General features: G+C 46.8%; 1 protein-coding gene across 4 annotated transcripts in view; it reads right to left on the reverse strand.

Moving 5' to 3' along the window:
• MTIF3 (mitochondrial translational initiation factor 3) overlaps nucleotides 1-4,586 on the reverse strand; it is a 17,860-nt gene extending 13,274 nt beyond the window's left edge. For 3 of the 4 annotated variants that reach the window (XM_015083735.3, XM_015083733.3, XM_015083732.3), the window contains exon 1: nucleotides 4,460-4,562. The gene's annotated coding sequence lies outside the window, so the exon portion shown is untranslated. Of the gene's footprint in view, nucleotides 1-4,459 lie in introns of all 4 variants that reach the window. The other variant, XM_015083734.3, reaches the window with a different exon arrangement.
• Nucleotides 4,587-6,532: the final 1,946 nt, after the last annotated feature.

A 6,532-nucleotide genomic window follows, 5' to 3' on the forward strand; every position in this document is an offset into this window, starting at 1 on the left:
GGGTGGCTCAGTCAGTTAAGCAGCCAACTTCAGCTCAGGTCGTGATCTCACGGCTCGTGAGTTCGAGCCCCACGTCGGGCTCTGTGCTGACAGCTCGGAGCCTGGAGCCTGCTTCGGATTCTGTGTCTCCCTTTCTCTGCCCTTCCTCCGCAAAAAACAAACACACACCCGCTGGGTCAGGACCCCCTCAAAACAAGATGCCATAAGGAAATAAGTAATAAAACATTATTATTTTTTTTTTGAAGTTTATTTTTTTATTTTCAGAGAGACAGAGAGTGCAAGCAGGGGAGGGGCAGAGAGAGGGGGAGAGACAGAGAATCCGAAACCAGGCTCTGTACTGTGAGCACAGAGCCCCACGCGGGGCTCCAACTGATGAACCTTGAGATCACAACCCGAGCTGAAATCAGGAGTTGGACACTGAACACACTGAGCCATCCAGGCGCCCCAAGAATAAAACACGATAATGTTAAGTGGGTTCAAATAGTTTAAGCTATAGGATGTCTGGGGTTATGAGAACAAAGGTTAAGAACCCTTTCAAGGTGGACGTAAAATAGGAAGCCTTGCTCTCTCATAAGATTTCTCTGATTCAATGTCTCCGATACTCTGTCAAACAAACAGTAGGCTGAATGAGCCAGTGGTCTAAATCGAAATAGAAATGCTTACATTCTCATGACAATATCGGTGCATTTAGTTGCTTTCTGCCACAGCTATCCCTTCTGAGACATCCAAAACTATTTTAAAAGCCAATTATCTTAGGGGCGCCTGGGTGGCGCAGTCAGTTAAGCGTCCGACTTCAGCCAGGTCACGATCTCGCGGTCGGTGAGTTCGAGCCCCGCGTCGGGCTCTGGGCTGATGGCTCAGAGCCTGGAGCCTGTTTCCAATTCTGTGTCTCCCTCTCTCTCTGCCCCTCGCCCGTTCATGCTCTGTCTCCCTCTGTCCCAAAAATAAATAAAAAACGTTGAAAAAAAAAATTAAAAAAAGAAAAATAAAAGCCAATTATCTTAAAGTCGTTTACTTAAATCACACAATTTTATAGTATGGGTATCCATTTCTGGTCTCATGGTAACTCAGACCTTACTAAGATCATCCTAAACTGGGGGGATCTGCATCTAGTTGTAGTTTTTAATTCGGTAGCTAACTCTACCTCTAGGGGGGAAAAAAACAACCATATAATTTTTTTTTTTTTTTATTCCTTATTTACTTGAGACTGGATCGCCCAAAATGTATCCTGCAAGCACTGGAGGATAAACTGACAAGTGCCCTCAAACCCCTTCACCCCTACTAATTTAGGTCCTCTCTCCACTGCTTGGATCTCTTCAACACCATCACTAACCTGCCTGGGACCATGGGAGAAAACTGACAGCTGCATTATTCCAAATGCACACAACGTGGAGTAGCTTTAGTGTTTGACCCACATCTTCCATAAGAAATTGAAATGATTTTAGATATTAAGCCGTAAAGCGGGACATGATGAAATAAACACGTGGCTACTTCCATACGCTGTGTATTTCTGGTGAGCTTAGGGCTGCGTTATCTTTTCACATTGGTCTGCAGTTGTTTAAAATGAACACTATTCTTTGAGGACTAGTTTCTTCCCATTTTTATCATGAAAATGTTTAAACATACAGAAAAGCTGAAAGACTATACAGTGAACACCCAATACCCATTCATCTAGATGCTACATGTTGCTGTCCTTGTTTTATTTATCTATTTATTCCTTCTTCCATCCCTTTGTGTTTGGATACATTTCAAAGTAGATTGCAGACATCGGTACACTTCATCCTCAAATACTTCTGCATGCATACCATGAACTAGGGTTCACTATTTGTTTACAATTCCTTTCACGTTGGGGCAAAATTTACATACAATGACATGTACAAACCTTAACTGTATCTTTTAATTGGTTTTGACAAGTACCAACATCTCTGGAACCAAAACTCCTGCCAACGTGTAGAATATTACCATCACCCCAGAAAGTTCTCTCATGCTTCTTCCAAGTCAGTCTCCGTCCCCAGCCAGGGGCAAAGACTGTCCTCATATTTTTCCACCAGTCTGCCCTAAGATTTCATATAAATGGAACCACACAGTATGTACTCTTTGTTGAAAGGCATCTCAGCATGTTTTGGGGACTCAGCTGTGTTGTTGCAAGTATCATCAGTTTGTTCCTTTTTATTTCACAGGATTGTTCCAGTGTATGAATATACTCCAGATTTTAAACCCAGTTTTCTGTTGAGGAACATTTAGACCGTTCCTAGTTTGGGGCTATTATGAGGAAGGTTGCTAGTCATATACAAGAAAAAAAAAAAAGTGGCCAAGTCATTACTGCTCTGAAGGACAGCTGCATTCCCCTTGATAGATTATTTTGCATTACTTTTGGTGGTATCTCTTCAGGAGGTACTGTCATGAACCTTCTCGGAAAATGATTTAAATATGTGGTTATGATATGTGGATACGATACAGGTTATGATCCTGTCCTGTAAGAGATTAAATTGCTTGCACCCTCACTGATATTTTGCTGATATTCACAAGCTCGTATTTACTGATGTTATTTCCAGAGAGGTTGGATCAAAGTTACATAGAGTCTAGTGAACTATTTGTGAAATTAACTTCGCCAATCCCTAGGGCTTTAAGAAGCCTCTCACACCTCTCACAGGAGTGTCACAAAGTCCTTGCTTCTGCCTGTCGACCTGCCAACTATCCATCTGCCCCATTCCAACGGGTTTGAGTTGTACAGCTTTAATCCCAGAGGACTGAAGCATGGTCACTGAGCTTGCCCGCTGCTGTCCCTTGGCTCTGGTTTTGCTCTTCCATAAGGAGAACAAAGTACTCTCCATACTCAGGTTGGTTTTGTAAGAGCTAGAACGTTGATTTGCAACACTGGAAAAAGCCAACACATGTCTCTGGCCAATTTCTTAACCACATTTCTTTAGCTACGACATTTTTCATTTATTTTATATATTTTAGTTATTTTACTGCAATAGCTTAATAACCAACCATCCAGGAAACTTTTTTTTTTTAAGCCTTAAAATCCAGAGCTACAGACTCAATATTAACGTCGGACTTATTCCTGTACATGAATCTTCTACACGGTCATTTCCTCTTCCACAACCGTCATCTCAGGGACCAGCATCACAGTCCACCCAGAGCCACATCGTTTCCGTTTTTGCTCTCCCTCACTCTCCTAGCTAACCCAACACCAAGTCTCACAAATTTTACTTCCTAACACCACTCAAAATCCATCCACTTCTCTCCATAGCCACTGCCACCAATCTAGTTCAAGACATCTTGAACTTGGACCTCTCTTGTCTGGATTCCCACCAGTCTCCTAACTACACACTTGAACCCTGCAATCCCTTCCCGTCTCTGCTTTGCTCTCACCACACCCCATGCCCTCACCTCAAAACCGCCCCAAATTACAGGTCAACATCGTTCATGAGGCCAAAGGCTCTTGCCACGTCTCTAGCATCGTTCTATACCAAACTTCTTCCTTGTCTAAACAACACTGGCGGTGCAGGGTTGAAATGCTCTTCCCTTAAGCTTAGGAAACGCCAGATCATTGCTCAGTGCTCCCTTTCTCTGGGCATTCTTCGGATTACCTTCCAAACTACGCCCATCAGCCACTACTCTCCCTGCTCCCTCATCTGTTTGTGGAGCTCAACATCAAGTGCTTGTACAGTATAGTTTATCTGTCCTTTATGACCCTTATCGCAATTACAATTTTGTGATTTTCTTACTGCTGTTTCTCTCCTTTACTAGACGGCAAGTTCTCGAAGGCTGGGAACGAATCTCAGTTATCTTTTACTGTATCGTCCGCGGCACAAGAAACAGTCGTTGACTTTACAGACTCCCCTCCACTCCCTGTACTTAGACGGAGGCCTTCCACGAACGTAGAACTGAGGCTTTTCAAGTCGGAAAGCTATTTACTTCTTTCAAGAGTCTTAAGCCACGGAGCCTATTAAACAGTAAGTAGGGAAAACCAAGATCCCTCAATCGCTCAGTAACCCTCCCCGCCACGGCCTCCTCCGGAGGCTACGGGTTCTAGAAAAGGCATGTGGCCCAAGCCAGGGACTACAGTACAGGACGCGGAGCGCTTCCGCAGAACGGACCGCGGTCAAGTGTTTCGGCTGCGGCCACGCCCACGCCGGGAAGCGGGGGGGCGGGAGGGGTCTCTCGGCGCGCCTCTGCCAGAGAAGGGGCGTGGGGACGTGGGACGTGGGACGTGCGTGCGTGCGGGCCGAGCGCAGGCAGCGTACTGGTCCCAAAGACGGCCCTAGAGGCGGGCCGGATCCCCGGCCCCGCGGCAGGGCCTGCGGCGCTCCGCTCGGCGGCTAGGGCGGCACTGACCTTCCAGGGACACGGCCGAGCGCCAGGCCGCTCCCTCCGCAGGTCTGTGCCTGAGCCCAAACCCTTCTGCCACAGGTCCCCTCACCCACTCGGCGCCCCTGGCCTTTAGCTGTACCTGTGCCGGGCCGACGATTGTAGGTCTGGCAGAAGAAGCCGGGGAACGGCCCTCGCGGGGAGGCCCTCTTCGCCCTCCGTAGTGGGCGGGGCTTCGGCCCGCGTCTTTTAAAGGAAAGGTGACTGACGTAGGGAGGAGCGCCTTCCAGCCGGCGGGCAGAGGTCCTCCGACAGAAAGTGCAGAGGGCGAGGGGCGGTTCCTGCGCCTCCTCTCTTAATTTAACGTTGACTAAAATATTTCGTCAGTGTTCTTGTAGTTACCGTGATTTAAGGAGCACTGCCCCCGGTTTGCAGGTGAGCAAACAGATCCGGGAAATAAAAGATCGTCTTAGGTTCCCGAGCGCTGGGTCCCAGGAGACATCCGGAGATGGGGCCGGGCGTGTGAGATTGAATGGATGTAACTGGGAGAGCTTCCGGCAGGCCGTCGGTTTTACGAAGGCGAAAACGGGCCGGTGGTGGTGAAGTGGTTCGTCCAGAGTTCGTGGGGCGGTCCCAAAACTCGGGTGCAGTCGGGTGCTCCCGGGTGTCACCTGCTTGTCCGCGAGGCTGCTCTGTGGGTGTCAATTTCCTGCCCTCTCACCTCGTCTTCGATCGGAAATTCCTCAGCGCCCAGTGGAAATCTGCCGTCGTGACTTAGTGAAGCTACATCGTTAGGGAATTTACCGTATTGCGAGCAAACCACGTTTAGAGGATGTTATAGCCCCGCCAACACATTGCTCTATTCTCGTTAAATGACTTCTTGAATCCGATTTTACCTGCTTTATTGCAGATCAAAACACGAGTTCAGCTTTAAGTAGCTCCTTGAGAGCAGAGGCCCAAGTTTCTGTCCCAGTGTCTGGCATCTTACGTGCTATTTTGTTGAAATAGTGAAGTGGGAAACCCAGAAACAGCGTGTAGGTGGCCCGAAGTCCACGGTTAGTATTTGCATGTTGGCCATTTCCAAGTTACACCAGAAGAGTTAGAGATTCATGTTACTCTACCAAAATTATTCCGTAATACCAAGATATGAATTTGTTTAGTGTAGATACGGGGATAGAGTGACTATGAGATACCGTGGGTAGGTGCTCAACAATTATGCATATGCCCATTTATAGAATTTACCTGCCAGGCACCGTTCTAAGCATTTTACTTCTCTCAAATCACTTAATCCTCAGTACAAGCATCTCACCCTGTTCCACGGATGAGAGAACTGAGGCATAAAGAGGTTCAGCCAAGGTCATGTACCAGTAGCAGAGTCAAACGTCTGGCTCTTGACCTTGGCTCAGGTCACGATCTCACGGTTGGTGGGTCTGAGCCCCACAGCGGCACAGAATCTGCTTGAAATTCTCTCCCACTTTCTCTGCCTCTCCCCTGCTCATGGGCTCTATCTCCCTCTCAAAGTAAATAAACTAAAAAAAAAAAAAGAATAAAGGAATGCAGGCAGCTGAAGCCAGAGTTGGTAGTCTTAATACTAAATATTCCTTCCACTGCTAGACTGAACTAAGGAAGCAGGAGGGTTACAAGTCTGTGAAGGTATTTGTGAAATACGTAAGATTAAAGGGCTTTAGTGCCCAAATTAAGGACTTGAAATTTGGTAAGGTTGCAATTTGAATGAATTCACAGGAAGTAATCGTTAGGTAACTGGAGCTACCTGCCAGGACCCCATTGGTATCCCCTCTTTGAAGGCTGTGTGTCCGGTGTAGATGATTCGAGAAGTTTCCTAGACTGTCATCATCAGATATCTCAAGGAGGAGGTGCTTTAGTGTTCCTGGAAGCAGATGAGCCGGAAAATACACACATTGCAGACATGCCCTCAGAGAGAAGCTTTTTTGTTTGTTTTGTTCTAAATCTCTTCTCTTGAACTCAGCCTTGACCTCCAGCTGAAATGAGATGCGGCAGCTTTTAAAAAGTCATTGGGAGTCTTGGATTCAGCTCCGTGGTGGCAGATTTTGGAGACCCTTGAATAAAGATAGTAAAGCAGGTAACTGGCTCGCTTGGGTCCCCTTCCTGTATTTATGGCCTCTAGGGCTCTCAGGAACTTACACACATTCTCAGTTGCTATTGTTTCTACCCATAATTTACAAAAACCAAAACC

This window comes from Acinonyx jubatus, chromosome A1 (assembly GCF_027475565.1).
Source record: "Acinonyx jubatus isolate Ajub_Pintada_27869175 chromosome A1, VMU_Ajub_asm_v1.0, whole genome shotgun sequence".
NCBI lineage: Eukaryota > Metazoa > Chordata > Mammalia > Carnivora > Felidae > Acinonyx > Acinonyx jubatus.